Source organism: Pyrus communis, chromosome 2 (assembly GCF_041283825.1).
Source record: "Pyrus communis isolate YQ-2024b chromosome 2, ASM4128382v1, whole genome shotgun sequence".
Lineage (NCBI taxonomy): Eukaryota > Viridiplantae > Streptophyta > Magnoliopsida > Rosales > Rosaceae > Pyrus > Pyrus communis.
The window spans coordinates 14,773,102-14,790,647 of NC_142566.1; positions in this window are offsets into that span (position 1 = coordinate 14,773,102).

Consider the following 17,546-nt stretch of genomic DNA (forward strand, 5'->3'; position numbering starts at 1 on the left):
GTATGCTAACGAGGCCAAAGTAGTGTTAATGGCTTATCTTCTCTCGGTAGCTAAAAAGATCGAGAAGGTTAAATCTGAACCCACTTTTTTGAAGAGGTCTGAGTCTATGCCCCCATTTCTGTGTAGTTGGAGATCGTTCATCAATAGGTCATGGATTTAAAGTCTAAGCTTAGTGCAACTCAAGCGATGTTGGAAGCTGTAAAAAAGGAAGTCAGTAATGTTGCACCAATGGTCAAAGACCATAAGCGTGTCAATTCAGAGCTACGATGTGCTTGTTTTGCCAAGGATGAGGAGTTTGTCATCATGCATATTGAAGTGTCTTGTCTTAAGGATGTTGCTAGTAAGCCTGAGTCCAAGAAAATTAATCTACAAGGTGCACTGTCTATTAGCGAGAACCTGAAGAATGAATTAGTAATTTACAGGATGCTTACACTGGGCTTGTTAAAGAGAATGTGCAGCTGAAAAATAAGAAGGTCTATCACGAAGTGGCGCTTACTTCTTGTCAGGCTGATTTTTACAAGACAGGCTATGTAAACCATTTCCAAGGTAGACCGTCAGATTATAAGTTTTATGAGAATGACTTCGAGACTTTCTCCATTTCTCCAATTAATTTGCTTAACTTCTCATTTGAGGCTACCTTTCATGGAGCAGGTGAGGATTAGGCAATCGAGGCATAGGTAGTTGAGGATGAGTTGATGGAAGCATTGGCTGCTGAGAGTGGTGTGGCTGCTAAATGCGTGGCAGTCGAGAAACAAATAGATGTGCAGGCTGCCGACGAGTAGTCTTTTTGCTTAGACTTAGGAATTTTCTTTTTTTCCTTTTCGTTTACATTATTTGAACTTTGTTGGCCTTCGAGCCAGTTTATTAATTTGCTAGAAATTTAATAAACAGTTTTCCTTGCTTTGCTTCATCCTTGCTATTTTGCCATTTTTGTTTTGCAAAACATTATCGTTAGACAGGCGAGCTGCTTCAAGGAAGCAGTTGATCCCACGTTGTCACTTAGGTTTTAGTTCCAACTTCGGGGCTTCGGGAGCATTACCTGCTTAAGGTGACTTGCAAAACTTTGTCGTAAAATGGGTGGCTAGGTTGATGATGCGTGAATTATACGCATACAAATTAAACCCTATTTGTGACAATTGTAGTAATGATATAAGTAGGGATCGTTCTAACCGGGGATTAACTAGGGATACTAAACACTTGACTCAAATAAATAAAACTAACTTTTAAAACACTTAACTTACTTAACAAGAATTCAAAATAAGTACACAAGACTCCAAATACTTAAAACACGAAAATAAAACAAATACGAATGATTAAGACTCAACGAAATATAGGGGAAATGTGTTTGGGCAAGATTAAATTAAATGGAAAGATTATAATTAAGGGCAAAACGTAAATACAAAGGTGATAAAAATATGGATGATGGAATAACCAAGGGGTTCTTCTCCACACATGTTACACTTGCATAAAATATTGATTCTCAGTTGGTCTTTCAATAAGTTGTGAAACTCAACACCCCGGGTTAATTAGGTCCGCTTAAATTAACCGTCAAGTTCTCCTTAAGTCAATGAATTGGATGGGTTAGCGCAACGCAATTCACCACATTCTCCAAAAGTCCTTTACGTGAAAAGCACAATAAAGATACAATCAAAGATCATTAAGCATTATGAAAACTATAAGTATTGACGAGGCATTTGTTACTATGGAATACGCATGAAACTTATGCCAAGAATTCGTTTAACACGATTGTTTATAAGCAACCTCCACTACTTGTGAATATAAGTTCATAACGATTAGGTGAAATTCACTTATATTCTAGCGTCATATTCATGCATGAAAATTAAGCGCGCATTCTTAATAAACATTCATAAATAAGTTATCAATCAAACGGTTAAACAAATTGAATCAACAACTTATGAAATTCCAACGAAAGTTAATCAATTCATATTGCAAATATAAACATAGTTTCGAATCACCCCCTAGCTAAAGGGGGTTTAGTTCCTCATAACTTTGAAATCAAAGAAACCCCTAAACATTCCAACAACTCAAACTTGAATTGTATGAACGTTTAGGCACTCTTCTCTTCCATTCTCATACGTACAAAACAAAGAGAATTCAATTTAAACTTTGAAATCAAAGAAACACCTAAACATTCCAACAACTCAAACTTGAATTGTATGAACGTTTAGGCACTCTTTTCTTCCTCGTTGTTGTAGCACAAGGTCTAAGGTGAGCTTTGGGGATTATGTGAAGTGTTTTGGAGGGGTGGGAAGTGGTTGGATAGTGGCTGCAAGGGAGGAGAAAAACTGCACAGAAATGGAAGGGGATTTGCGGCACAAGGGTTGTGTTTATGTTGTGTGAAGTGTATGAAATGAGATATGCATGAATGAATGAATGCTAGGGTATTTATAGGGGTAGTGGAGGGAACATATGGCTGTTTGTTTAAGCATTTGTGTGGAGGAATGATGGAAAAACAGCTAGGACACATGTGAAAACTGGAATTGCACAAGGGGAGCAAAGGGAACCCACGACATGGATGGATTTGTGCATGTGTTGGCTGATTAAGATTGTGGAAATAGAAGGGAATGCACGGGTTAGTTTTGAAGAAAAGGTGTGTGAATGGGGTAATTGAATGATTAAAGTGCATGTGGGTTGGATATTAAAGGATGGAATGCATGTGAATTAAGTTGGAAAGCTGGAATGATGAAGTGGGAGTGCACGGCATTGAGTGTTTGTTTGATGATGATGCATGTGATGGGTGGGAACAAAGGGGGAAACATGGCACAAGGGGGCTTGAATGAATGATTAAATGTGCATGTGGATTTAAAGAATGAGTGGTGGTGTAATGATGAAGTGAATGCATGTGACTTGTGAATACAAAGAGAAGGGGAAAAACTGGAAATGCTCAAGGAGTGCACGGCATTGGGGGGGGGGGGGGGGAAGAAATGATGGCATGAAAGTGAAGGGATTAGTGGTGCATGTGCATGTGAGTTGAAATGCATATGTTTAAATGGTTGAAATGTGTAGATGATTATGAGTATGATAAGTGATAAGTGAATGATATGTTAATTGATAAATGAATGATATGTGGTGAGTGATAAGTGAATGAAAGTGATAAGTGATAATAGGGCTAGTTTAAAGGGCTAGGGTTTAAGTACATAGAAAGGGCCTAAAATAGGTTGGTTTGCATGGCATAATATGTTTGATTGGGCTAGGCCCTTTGTTTGATGTCCCCAAAGAGCATACAAGGCTTCAATTTCGTCCATCCTCTTTGCTCCATGATTAAGCTATCCAATCCTTGCCCAAAAGTGCCCCAAATAGCCTCAAAATGCACTTTCTTGCTCCCTAAGCCCTTAGAACCTGAAAACACACAAAAGAAGCATAAAGGACTAAAATAACTAGAGAAACATAACGTAAATGCACGAGAACAAGCCATTTAAGTCGCATGAATATGCTTCTATCAAACTCCCCCACACTTATCTTTTGCTAGTCCTCGAGCAAAACAGAATAAAAACAAATAAACAAAACGACACTAAACACGTAAAACACAACCTACACCTTCCAAACAATCATTTCAGGGATTTCCAATGCACATGACAAGTTAAAAATCATTATTCCCACAGAATTTAGCCATCTTTACCCTTAAGTACATTCTTAACCTTAGTCACCACATACTAGTTCGCAATTAAGCATTTAAAACCATGTTTTGAATGTAGTAACATGCCTTAGAGAATTTGCTCAATTCCTTACAAGATATGCACTCGATTTTCACTCAGATTTTCTAACTACACACCCTAATCTAGTCATATGTGAGAAGATTGATGTAAACATGAAAACGAACACTCACATATATGTATCACAAAGAACGCAATTTCTGGAGTTAATAAGCATGTTTAGATATGATCTCATGAATGGAATGCTACTACTTAGATGCGAGAACCAGTGACACCATAAGCTCATACCAAGTTCAAACTCCACAAATTGAAACACATAACACTCAAGATAGAAGTCAAAGGGTTGTAACGGGGCTAGGGTATTGGCTAACAATGAAAGGTGAAGGATAAACAAACATTCTTAAAGCAATAGTGAGTAAAGTATTGAATCAGGCACTTAGAATTCCCTTAAGAACGCAGAAGTCAACTTTGAACACCCAAGGGAAAGTCACACAAAACTTAGGGCCATATTCACTTTTTGGACCCTTTCTTCAATCACTCATTCTTTCAATTTTTTTTTTTTTTTTTTTTTTTTTTTTTCAAGCTCTCTGTTTTTTTTCTTTCTATCTTTCTTTTCTTTTGAATCTCAAACATACTTAAGAACAAGCATTCCTTCCCCCACACTCATTTTCTTGCATAATGTAACTCAAAAGGAATTCATTTAAGTCATGCTCACTATCTTTTAAGAACAAGGGTGTGGATTGTCCTAAACTAGGCTAGGTGAGGAAAATATGGGTAAACAAAGAATAGAGGCTAAACAAGGCTTAACGGGGTTAAAACTTACAACAAATACGAAATATGGGAAGTGAGGCTTTTTGGCTATGGTGGCAACTACACAACTTTATCTTGATATATGTTATGCAAATCAATAACATGCTTTGAATGAAATGGGCATGAGTTCTAGCATTTGGAACTATATGATGAAACGCCTTCTAAGTAGTAACCAAGCAAAGAATAATGAGATCATGCAACGACTTTAGAAAACAAGAAATCACAGATTATACTCTCCAAAGAACGTTATAGGCTCAAGTCTCTCAGGGTTGTAGCGTTTGTTTGAGTTCCTTCCTTCAAGCATGTTACATAACTAATTTTTTCTTTTATGATTGCATGTGAAGTCATACATTATAACCATAACCAAGCATATACTAAGAGTAAATCAAACTTTTCTCCATGTTTATAACTCTTTTTAACAGTCATGCAATTAGAAACCAAATCTTTATCATTGTGTTGGAAGGTGACCTACGACACAAACACACAAAAACGACTCAAAACACTCTTTTTAGGCTTTTCAAAACATTTTCTTCAAATTTTTATGTGATTTTCGGAGTTATAAAACAAAACACACTAAAACACTCTAAAACAATTTAAAAACACCTTAAAATAGCAAGGAACAACATTTGAAGTTATGGGTGATAAAATCCCACGAATTTGCATTAACAACATTAGTTACCCCCCCACACTTAAATCAAACATTGTCCTCAATGTTTTAAGCATAGATTCACACAAAACATAAGTAAATACACAAAAAGCACTTAAACATACTAAACATGGCAAAATGTAATTAACAAAGAGAAGAGTTTAGGGACGCAAATCTGGTTATGGAGTGTAAATTCCCTCTTCTCCTTGGTGATTGCATTGAGGCTTGATCTTGATGATTCCACAGGCTTACTCTCGAACTTGTTGCCGCCCATCGTTGATTTTCCTTTGTGCTACTCTTGATCTGGGCAGCAGGATTCAATTGGTCTTCCCCGAAGGTCTGAGCTTACCCCTTTGGTCTGTTTCTTTGTTCAATCTTTCCAATTCGTATTGAAAAGGGTTGGAGGATAACTCAGCCTATGTTTGTCTCCACATGCTTCAATGTATCATTTTCCCTTGCCTTACTTGCTCCGTTGAAGATGACTACTCGAGAGCAACGCTAGGTAAGCAATCAGGAATAGATTCCAGGCAGTTGGCTCCAGATCGGAAGACTGACTCCAAGTGCCGGCTGATTGCTTCTTTCACTTTGCCATGCGAGTAAGAACAAGGACAAAGAAAAGGACAGGGAAAGAGCATGATATGAGATACTTTTGCTTTAGACCTTGATGATATGAGATACCTTTGCTTTTGAAGAAACGGTGAATGAAGCAGCACATGTATTTGTTGTGGTTGTCTCCACATGCTTCGATCGACCGTTTCCTTCTGCCTTATTTGTACTCCAGGTTTCTGGTATCTTCTTTGGGGGAGAAAAAATTGAGTATTTCAAAAGGCGTTGCTGGGAGAGCGCCCTTAGAGGTGCGGAAGAGTTGGGCATTTTCTTCAGGTTTGCCTTGCCATAAAAGACGAAGGTCGACATATATAGAGATAATATCAAGTGGTGGTACTATTCTTTTACCCTTGTCGACAAATGTCTCTTCGATATCAGAACGACGCCTCTTCGATTTCAGAACGACGCCTCTTCGATTTCTGAGCAGGCGCCCTTTCGATTTCTGAACGATGCCCCTTTGCTTTCTGAACGACACGTAGTAGTGCGGATGCGGCTCCTTTTGACAAAGCTGCACGCGTTTTCTGAAAAGCAGAGAAAGCGTCGCCGAACTTTGCGCTTGTCGGCAAAAGATGTGTAGTTGCGATGATGGCCTCCACATGTTGTCTGAAAAGAAGAAATCTTTTGACAAAGTTGAACGCGCCTTCTGAAAAGCCGAGCATCGCCTAAATTACGCCGGAAATTCCGGCTTCTTGAATCGGTGGACGCGTCGCCTTGGCTTTTTATAGAGCTATCGATCACCACAACAAACACACTCTGAAGAATTCCCATTCTTGAAAATCGACTCCGGCCCTTTGAAATTTAACTCCATCCCTTCTCTTTGAACACTTTTGAAAAATGGCAAACTCATCGAACCTTAGCTTGGAATTGAGCCTTAGCAGTGATACGGGCGCGCCGCGTCAAGGTAACGTATGGCGCCCTTCTTTCTTTTCTTCTAACGGTCCTCTCACAGGTGAAGACTCCGTGATGCGGGACGCCACAACAGCTACAATAGTAGCTAGGAACCTCCTCACTCCAAAAGATAGTAGGCTGCTGTCAGGACGGTCCGATGAGTTGGCCGTTCAAGAGTCCCTCGCACTTAGTGTTCAGTGTGCGAGCTCTGTGTCCAATATGGGCCAACGCCTGCTTGCTCGCTCCCGTCAGGTGGAATCATTGATGGCAGAGGTGGAAAGTCTTAAGCAAGAGATCCAACAGCTGAAGTACGAGAATAGAAGTTTGCATGTGCTTGCAAATAACTATTCGTCGGGCATGAAGAGGAAGCTTGATGAACTGCAAGAGTCTGAAGGTCGGATTCAAAATGACCGTCAAAGGTTTTCGTCTTTCCTCCAGAGGCACCTTTTTCCTGGATCATCGAGCGCTTGGCCAAGTATTGAGGCCTGGAATGCTCTAGCTTCGATGCCTCCTGCTTCTCTGCCTTCCGCTCCGATGCCTTCCGCTCCGATGCCTCCCACATCGATGCCTCCCGCTCCGATGCCTTCCGCTCTGATAGTTTTGCCCAGTAGTGGGGCTTCAAGTAAACGCCCTTTGTGAAGGCTCCATCTTTCTTTGTTTAGCAGTGCCTATCAATAAACCAAACATTTTCTTAATGTTACAATCATAGACTCACACAATTAATAAACAAACAAACAATAACAACTAAACAACCTAACAAGGCAGAAACGAAATATCAACAAAGAGAAGAGTTTTTAGGAATCTGGAATTGTAGTGCTTTCTAAGTCTTCTTTTGTTGAATGCATGGGTTGCCTCCCAAGTAGCGCTTTCTTTTACGTTTTGCAGCCGGACGGTACCTCCGTTTAAGCTTGACTAGGTTCCACGGCATGGAGGGGTACCTCCTCCACGCATACAAATTAAACCCTTGACGGACATCAGTTGCTCATCTGGGAATGTCTCTATGATAGGCACGGCATCCTCTTCATGCACCATACGGCTCAAGTGGTCAGCCACCACGTTTTCACTTCCTTTCTTGTCCCGGATTTCGATATCGAATTCTTGGAGAAGAAGCATCCATCGGATAAGCCTCGGCTTTGCTTCCTTTTTCGTGAGCAAGTACCTCAAAGCTGCATGATCAGAATAAACGATTACTTTAGTTCCAATTAAATATGAACGGAATTTATCTAAAGCAAAAACCATAGCTAGAAGTTCTTTTTCCGTCGTGGAGTAGTTCAATTGGGCATCGTTGAGAGTCCGAGAGGCATAGTATATGACATGCGGCCACTTGTCTCTTCTTTGTCCTAGAACAGCTCCTAATGCATAGTCGGATGCATCGCACATGAGCTCGAACGGAAGGCTCCAATCTGGAGGTACAATAATGGGGGCTGAGACTAGCTTCTCCTTGAGTTGGTTAAATGCCGAATTACACTATTCATCAAACTTGAATGGCACATCTTTTTGAAGCAATCGGCAAAGAGGGTTGGACATCTTGGAGAAGTCCTTGATAAAACGCCTATAGAACCCTGCATGGCCAAGAAACGAACGTACCTCTCTAACCGAAGTAGGAGAGGGTAAGTGACGTACAAGGTCTATTTTCGATTTATCTACTTCAATTCCTTTTTCTGAAACAATATGTCCTAAAACTATACCTTGTTTCACCATAAAATGACATTTCTCCCAATTCAAGACAAGGTTAGTTTCAACACATCGTTTCAAAATTAAGGTCAGATTATCCAAGCAATTATCAAATGAACTCCCAAATACACTGAAATCATCTATGAAAACCTCAATGATCTTTTCAACAAAATCGGAAAATATACTTACCATACACCTTTGGAAAGTGGCCAGTGCGTTGCATAAGCCAAATGGCATGCGACGATAAGCAAATGTTCCAAAGGGACATGTGAATGTGGTCTTCTCTTGATCATCCGGGGCTATCACAATTTGGTTATATCCAGAGTATCCATCAAGAAAACAGTAAAAAGCATGACCGGCTAACCTTTCGAGCATCTGGTCGATGAATGGCAAAGGAAAATGATCTTTCCTAGTCATGGCATTTAGCTTCCGGTAATCGATACATACTCGCCAACCTGTTTGAATGCGGGTTGGCACAAGCTCATTCTCAGCATTCTTCACCACTGTCACTCCGGACTTCTTTGGAACACATTGCACCGGTGACACCCAACGACTATCAGAGATCGGATAAATCACTCCACAATCAAGAAGTTTGATAATCTCCTTTTTCACAACTTCCATCATTGGAGGGTTGAGACGGCGCTGAGCCTCTCGAGTTGGTTTAGCCCCCTCCTCAAGAAGTATACGGTGCATGCATGTGGTAGGGCTTATTCCTTTAATGTCGGCCAAAGTCCACCCTATGGCTGTTTTGTGCTCTCGCAGCACCCTCACAAGCTTCTCCTCCTCCATTGCCGTGAGACTTGATGAAATGATGACGGGCAATGTTTCGCCTTTTCCCAAAAACACATACTTCAAATGGTCTGGCAACGGCTTAAGTTCAAGCGATAGTGCCTGAACAACAGAAGGTAGCATCTTAGTGGAAACTGAATTTGAAAGTGAGAGTGGAACCTTACCATATTGTTGTGGCAATGACTCAAGGGCTGCCACAACCTCAATTATTTCTTCACTAGAACCCATTGCAAAGAATTCCTCCTCCTTGCCGTGGCCTTGCATTGGCCCAAATCCTTCATTTTTGCGCTCTATGGCTTTAGTGATGGTTGTTTCCAGGGCGTCCTCGTTCAATTCTTCAAGGTATACCTGCGCCAAAGAATCGATAACATCAATGGAAAAACAAGAATGGTCATCAACGGGATATCTCATAGTTTCAGAAATATTAAAATCAATCACTTCCCCATCGAATTCCATTGTCAAGGTGCCTTTGTATACATCAATCTTCGTTCGGGCCGTCTTCATGAATGGCCTACCAAGGAGAATCGGCAAAGATGTAGAATGGGCTGAATCCTCCATGTCTAGGACGTAGAAATCAGCCGGAAAAATTAAATGGTTCACCTGCACAAGCACATCTTCCAAAACTCCTTTTGGATACGCGTTAGAACGATCGGCCAATTGTATAATTACACCATCTTGTTTTAATTCACCCAAATTCATAGATGCATAAATAGAATAAGGCATGACATTTATGGATGCACCTAAATCAAGCATGGCATGTTCAAAACGATTATGTCCAATCACACAAGGAATCGTGAAACTACCAGGGTCTTTGCACTTGGTAGGCAGTTTACGTTGCAAAACAGCGGACACATTCTCGCTTACCTTCACTACCTCTTTGTTTGCCCTTCTTCTCTTTGTATTGCATAGGTCCTTGAGGAATTTAGCATACTTTGGAACCTGTTTGATTGCATCGAGAAGCGGTATGTTCACTTGCACCTTTCGGAACGTTTCAAGAATGTCCTTCTCGCTTTCTTCCTTTTTTTCTTGCATGAACCTGCTAGGAAAAGGTACATTGGGCAGATTAGGACGTGAAGTACATGAATTTGAACTTAAATTACCTGATTTGGCCGAGTTAGGGTGATCTGCCTCAGGTTGTGTCGTCTCTTCATCTACTTTCTGGGCAGATTTGGGATTGTTTGGCTTGGTCCCAACTTCTTTTCCACCCCTTAGGGTGATGGCCTTGGCGGATTCGAATCCTCCCTTTGGATTGACTGTGGTTGAGCTAGGAAGCTTTCCTTGCTCTCTAATCTGTCCAAGGAACTCAGAAATCTGCCATATTTGTTTCTTCATATCCATCATCTCCTTCTCGTTATTTGCTATCCGGTTGTTTTGATTTTGCAATCCCTGCGAAATAGAGGTTAGTAATTGCATAGCTTGATCACTTTCCAAGGACGTACCTGAATGAGATGATGCCGAAGGTTGTTGGGGTTGTTGGGGTGCATACGGCTTGGGATAAAAACCAGGGGGGTTTGGCCTAAATCCTCCTTGTTGGGCAGCTTGTTGTGGCTCCCTCCATTTGAAGTTTGGATGGTCCTTCCATCCGACATTGTAAGTGTTCGAGTATGGGTTATTTTGATTTTGTCCTTGGAAACCAATTTCATTGGCAGATTCCCACCCACCATTCTCGATTAGTTGAGGGCACTTGTCGGATGGATGCCCTTGAATTGAGCACACGCCACAAACTTGGTGTTCTTGTGCTTTTGGACCAATCACAACCTGAGAAACAAGAGAAGTAAGATTAGCAAGTTGTGATTGAATTTCAGAAATAGCACTCACCTCATTTACACTTTGTTGCCGTGGGGCTTCCCTTTGGCCCACTCCTTCATATTGTTGAGCGTTGAGCGCTCGGTTGGCTATGAGAATCTTGGCATCCCTTGGTGTTTTGTCCACCAATGCTCCTCCCGCTGATGCATCAAGCATTTGACGTTCGATAGGAAGGAGGCCCTCATAGAAATATTGAAGGAGAAGTTCCTCCTTCATTTGATGTTGAGGACATGAAGCTACAAGGCCCTTGAAGCGCTCATAATAAGCCGGGAATGTCTCACCATAATTCTGTTGAATACCACTAATTTTCTTCCGTAGGAGAATCACTCTCGAAGTAGGGAAGAATTTCTCCAAGAAAGCACGCTTCATACTCTCCCACGAAGTCACAGTTCCCGGGGCTAGTTCGTAGAGCCAATCTTTGGCCTTGTCCATAAGTGAAAATGGAAAGGCCTTCATCTTCAATATACTCCCATCCACATTGACGGGGGTCATGCTCGAACAAACCACCTCGAACTCCTTCAAGTGTTTGTTGGGGTCTTCCATAGACAAGCCATGGAACTTCGGAATATGGTGTAACAAACTGGATTTGAGTTCAAATTCATCGGTCTTGCCTTGGGCAGCCGCGGGGTATTGAATGCAAAGAGGGGCTGCATTGGCCAAACCTGAGGCAGAAAGCTCTTTAATGGTTCGATTGTCCACAGCCATGGTTGGTACTTCCTCTTTAACCCAATCCGTGGCTTCCTCTTCTACTTCAGGTTCGGGACTAGGAGGATTAGACTCTTGCAATTTCTTGTTCCTTCTCAAAGTCCTCTCGAAATCATCGTCAAAGTCGGAGATACGCTCACGAACAGGTTGTGAGCTACGGGTCATAAACTAGTACCTACACACAAAAGTAAACAAGATAAGTAACCAACTTAATAGACTTGGCACAAGTAAGAAAACAAGTTGCCACACACGGCACAAAAACACATACACACGGTGCAAAAAAAATTAAAACAAAACAGAAACTAAACAATTTAAACAAGACTCAAGACAAGGGATTAGCAACTTTGCCAATCCCCGGCAACGGCGCCAAAATTTGATGCGTGAATTATACGCATACAAATTAAACCCTATTTGTGACAATTGTAGTAATGATATAAGTAGGGATCGTTCTAACCGGGGATTAATTAGGGATACTAAACACTTGACTCAAATAAATAAAACTAACTTTTAAAACACTTAACTTACTTAACAAGAATTCAAAACAAGTACACAAGACTCCAAATACTTAAAACACGAAAATAAAACAAATACGAATGATTAAGACTCAACGAAATATGGGGGAAATGTGTTTGGGCAAGATTAAATTAAATGGAAAGATTATAATTAAGGGCAAAACGTAAATACAAAGGTGATAAAAATATGGATGATGGAATAGCCAAGGGGTTCTTCTCCACACATGTTACACTTGCATAAAATATTGATTCTCAGTTGGTCTTTCAATAAGTTGTGAAACTCAACACCCCGGGTTAATTAGGTCCGCTTAAATTAACCGTCAAGTTCTCCTTAAGTCAATGAATTGGATGGGTTAGCGCAACGCAATTCACCACATTCTCCAAAAGTCCTTTACGTGAAAAGCACAATAAAGATACAATCAAAGATCATTAAGCATTATGAAAACTATAAGTATTGACGAGGCATTCGTTACTATGGAATACGCATGAAACTTATGCCAAGAATTCGTTTAACACGATTGTTTATAAGCAACCTCCACTACTTGTGAATATAAGTTCATAACGATTAGGTGAAATTCACTTATATTCTAGCGTCATATTCATGCATGAAAATTAAGCGCGCATTCTTAATAAACATTCATAAATAAGTTATCAATCAAACGGTTAAACAAATTGAATTAACAACTTATGAAATTCCAACGAAAGTTAATCAATTCATATTGCAAATATAAACATAGTTTCGAATCACCCCCTAGCTAAAGGGGGTTTAGTTCCTCATAACTTTGAAATCAAAGAAACCCCTAAACATTCCAACAACTCAAACTTGAATTGTATGAACGTTTAGGCACTCTTCTCTTCCATTCTCATACGTACAAAACAAAGAGAATTCAATTTAAACTTTGAAATCAAAGAAACACCTAAACATTCCAACAACTCAAACTTGAATTGTATGAACGTTTAGGCACTCTTTTCTTCCTCGTTGTTGTAGCACAAGGTCTAAGGTGAGCTTTGGGGATTATGTGAAGTGTTTTGGAGGGGTGGGAAGTGGTTGGATAGTGGCTGCAATGGAGGAGAAAAACTGCACAGAAATGGAAGGGGATTTGCGGCACAAGGGTTGTGTTTGTGTTGTGTGAAGTGTATGAAATGAGATATGCATGAATGAATGAATGCTAGGGTATTTATAGGGGTAGTGGAGGGAACATATGGCTGTTTGTTTAAGCATTTGTGTGGAGGAATGATGGAAAAACAGCTAGGACACATGTGAAAACTGGAATTGCACAAGGGGAGCAAAGGGAACCCACGGCATGGATGGATTTGTGCATGTGTTGGCTGATTAAGATTGTGGAAATACAAGGGAATGCACGGGTTAGTTTTGAAGAAAAGGTGTGTGAATGGGGTAATTGAATGATTAAAGTGCATGTGGGTTGGATATTAAAGGATGGAATGCATGTGAATTAAGTTGGAAAGCTGGAATGATGAAGTGGGAGTGCACGACATTGAGTGTTTGTTTGATGATGATGCATGTGATGGGTGGGAACAAAGGGGGAAACATGGCACAAGGGGGCTTGAATGAATGATTAAATGTGCATGTGGATTTAAAGAATGAGTGGTGGTGTAATGATGAAGTGAATGCATGTGACTTGTGAATACAAAGAGAAGGGGAAAAACTGGAAATGCTCAAGGAGTGCACGGCATTGGGGGGGGGGGGGGGGAAGAAATGATGGCATGAAAGTGAAGGGATTAGTGGTGCATGTGCATGTGAGTTGAAATGCATATGTTTAAATGGTTGAAATGTGTAGATGATTATGAGTATGATAAGTGATAAGTGAATGATATGTTAAGTGATAAATGAATGATATGTGGTGAGTGATAAGTGAATGAAAGTGATAAGTGATAATAGGGCTAGTTTAAAGGGCTAGGGTTTAAGTACATAGAAAGGGCCTAAAATAGGTTGGTTTGCATGGCATAATATGTTTGATTGGGCTAGGCCCTTTGTTTGATGTCCCCAAAGAGCATACAAGGCTTCAATTTCGTCCATCCTCTTTGCTCCATGATTAAGCTATCCAATCCTTGCCCAAAAGTGCCCCAAATAGCCTCAAAATGCACTTTCTTGCTCCCTAAGCCCTTAGAACCTGAAAACACACAAAAGAAGCATAAAGGACTAAAATAACTAGAGAAACATAACGTAAATGCACGAGAACAAGCCATTTAAGTCGCATGAATATGCTTCTATCAGTTGACTACTTTGATAAAGCAGTTGATCCCACGTCATCACTTTAGGCTTTAGTCTTGGCTTTGATGCTTAAGGAGTTTTACATGCACAAGAAAAAAAAAATGCAAAATTGTAACTTATAAAGCTAGCGACCGAACTCGTAGCCTCTATAAGAAGCAGGGGAATCCATGTAGCTGCTATATTCATGAATCTCGGCTTTAGCAGCTTCACGAGCCTTGGCCTTCCTGAGGCATGTTGCGAAATTTCTAACTTATAAAGCTGACGGCTGGACACGTGCTTCTCATAGAAAGTAAAGGAGTCCGCGTAGCTGCTATAGTCATGAATCTTAGGTTTAATGGCTTCACAAGCCTTGGCCCTCCTAGGGCATGTTGTGAATTTCTAACTTATAGAGCCAGGAGCCAGATATGTGCTTCTCGTAGAAAGTAGAGGAGTCTGTGTAGCTGCTATAGTCATGAATCTTGGTTTTAGCAACTTCACGAGCCTTGGCCTTACCAAGGTATGTTGCGAAATTTCAAAGTTATAGAGCCGGCGTTCGAATAAGTTCTTCTTGTAGAAAGCAGACAAGTCTGGGTAACTGCTATAATCGTGAATCTCGACCTTAGCGGCTCACAAACCTTGGCCCTCCTAAGGCATGTTACAAAATTTCAAACTTATAGAGTCGACGGGCGGACACGTGCTTCTCGTAGAAAGCAGAAGAGTTCGTTTAGTTTCTATAATTGTACAGTTTGGTTTTAGCTCTTGTAAAACTTAAATCATAGACTGTGGGTCAGAAGCGTTGCTTTTGAATAAGCAAACGGGTCCGTTTAGTCATAGTACGTGTAAGTCTCGGCTTACAGATTTCCTAGGGTTGCCAGTCGTTGGGTCGTCGGTCGGGTGTCTTACTTACAGAAGCAGACGACTTGCGTAACCACTTAAGCATTGACCCTAGCTCTTGGAGGCATTTTAGGCTTAAGTTGTATGTAAAATCACTACTCAGTGGCCATATCCTTCAAAGTTGTTGGTTCCTTGATCTGGTAAGCTACACATAACTTGATACGGATCGCTTGGGCAGTAATTGTAACTGATTCCACAGGTCGCTTAACTAGTATTGCAACACTTTAGAGCCGAGTTACGTTCAAGAAACCTACACATCGAGGACGGACCATCTAGTCACGCGAATTATTTCATAGGCAGGGATCATGCACTTAGCATTTCTTCCGGTTAAAAACCTAGGCTTCCGCGAAATTAAATCCTTCAGTCGGCTAAGTCTTTTTAGGAAAAAATCTATTATGGCCAATTCTAGGAGTTATCTAGTGCAGGCAGTCGATGCATTCCGGGGGACTGAGCAGTTGAACAACCCATCCACGTCTGGATATCCCGAATCAATTTACTCTCTCCTGATTGAAGAACATATGCCATGTCTGCAAGGGCAGGGACGTTTTCTGCTTTGGCAGGGGTGGTCAATTGGTTGTTTATGCATTCAGCCCAAGCTTATGAAAAATTCCTTCAATCTTCATTGAAAATAAAGAAATTGATAAGAGCATATTCATGCGACTTAAATGGCTTGTTCTCGTGCATTTACGTTATGTTTCTTTAGTTATTTTAGTCCTTTATGCTTCTTTTGTGTGTTTTCAGGTTCTAAGGGCAAAGTATGCAAAAGGATGCCTTTTGGAGCAAATTAGAGATTGGAATGGATATCATATGCTTGGAGCCAAGAGGATGGATGAAATTGAAGACTTGAAGTAGGAAAGTTAAATCCTAAAAGACCTCATGTTTGAGCATCATTGAAGACTCCTACGCATTTTAGAACACAAAAACAACATTCCTTGCAACCTTAGGACAATGTCGTGTGTTTCCTTGTGTCTCCCTTCCTTGCCATGCAAGGAAGGGCTTTGTTTCCTGTTTTAAACCATTTAAACACATTCATTCATCAAACCATCTCAGCCACATGCACTTATTCCTCCATCATTGCACCACAATCCCAACCATGCCATGCATAACACACCAACAACAACATTGCCGTGCATCCCATTCCATCTCCCACTCTTTAATCACATGCATTCCTATTCTTTAAATCAGCCACATGCATTCATATTCTCCTTTGCCGTGCATAATCTCTCATCATTGCAGCCACATTTCCAACCCACATGCACCCTTTATTCTTTCATCATTCCAGCCACTCCACATCCCTCACCAAGAAATCATTCAACACATGCATCCATAATCATTTCTCCAACCTTGCCGTGCACATCATCATAAACAATCAGCCATTCCACATGCATTTCCACCCACATGCACTTTAATCATTCAATCACACATCACCCATTCACCCTTTGCCGTGCACTCCCATCCCATTTCAGATTGCATTCCATTCATTCCAGCCAAGCCACATGCACTCCCTTTAATTAATTCAACCTAGCTGTCAAAGCACATGCACATGCACCCATAATCATTCACACAAAGCAGCCACATGCATTCCCCTTTGCATTTCCAGATTTCCACCAACCTCCTAGCTGTCATATTCCCTCTTTTTCACCTATAAATAAGCATCCATTGCAGCCACATTCTCATTCATTCTTCCATACATTCAGAAATTCACCAAGCAACAAACCCCTTGTTGCCGTGCCTTCCCTACTAATCCAAACACCATCACTTCCTTCACCATTCCACAAAATCTATCATTCTACATCGTCCATAATCCCCAAAACTCACCTTAGACCTTGTGCTACAACAAAGAGGAAGAGAAGCGGGCCTAAACGTTCATACAATTCAAGTTTGAGTTGTTGGAATGTTTAGGTGTTTCTTTTCCTTTGAATTCAATGTTTAATTTCAATTCTCTTTGTTTTGTACGTATGAGGAACTAAACCCCCCTTGGCTAGGGGGGGATTCGAAATATATGTTTATGCTTGCATTTTGATTTGATTACTTCTAATTACGTTTCATAAGTTGTGGATTCAATTTGTTTAACCGTTTGATTGATAACTTATTTATGTATGTTTATTGAGAGTGCACGCTTAATTTTCATGCATGAATATGACGCTAGAATATAAGTGAATTTCACCTAATAGTTATGAACTTATATTCACAAGTAGTGGAGGTTGCTTATAAACAATCGCGTTAAACGAATTCTTGGCATAAGTTTCATGCGTATTCCATAGTTATGAATGCCTAGTCGATGTTTATGATTTCCGTTGAACTTAATGATCTTTGTTGAATGTCTCTAT